General features: G+C 44.9%; 1 pseudogene; it reads right to left on the reverse strand.

Moving 5' to 3' along the window:
* Nucleotides 1–221: 221 nt before the first annotated feature.
* LOC145397949 (5S ribosomal RNA) lies at nucleotides 222–341 on the reverse strand (annotated as a pseudogene).

The raw sequence follows: 341 nt of genomic DNA on the forward strand, positions 1-341 counted from the left end.
TCATTTTAGTACGTGTTTTATGCCCTGTCAGCGAGGAACTATCCATGTTAATAATTCTATAATATTTCTTTGTTTTCTCATACTTCCATTAGAGAAGTTTTTTTTTTTTTCATTCATTGCCAGACGCCATGTATCCCAAACGGGGTGGCCAAGGGCTTAGAGTTAATTGTTTTACAGGGAGGGACACTAATCCTCCACCAACCCCACTTGACACGTAGGGATGCCAACAGCATCTGATGTTCCCAGGCGGTCACCCATCCAAGTACTAACCAGACCCAACGTTGCTTAACTCCGCTGATCGGATGGGAAGCGGTGTACTCAACGTGGCAGGTGAAAATGGC

Source organism: Coenobita brevimanus, chromosome 43 (genome assembly GCF_032717465.1).
Source record: "Coenobita brevimanus isolate Jiangsu-jjx chromosome 43, ASM3271746v2, whole genome shotgun sequence".
Lineage (NCBI taxonomy): Eukaryota > Metazoa > Arthropoda > Malacostraca > Decapoda > Coenobitidae > Coenobita > Coenobita brevimanus.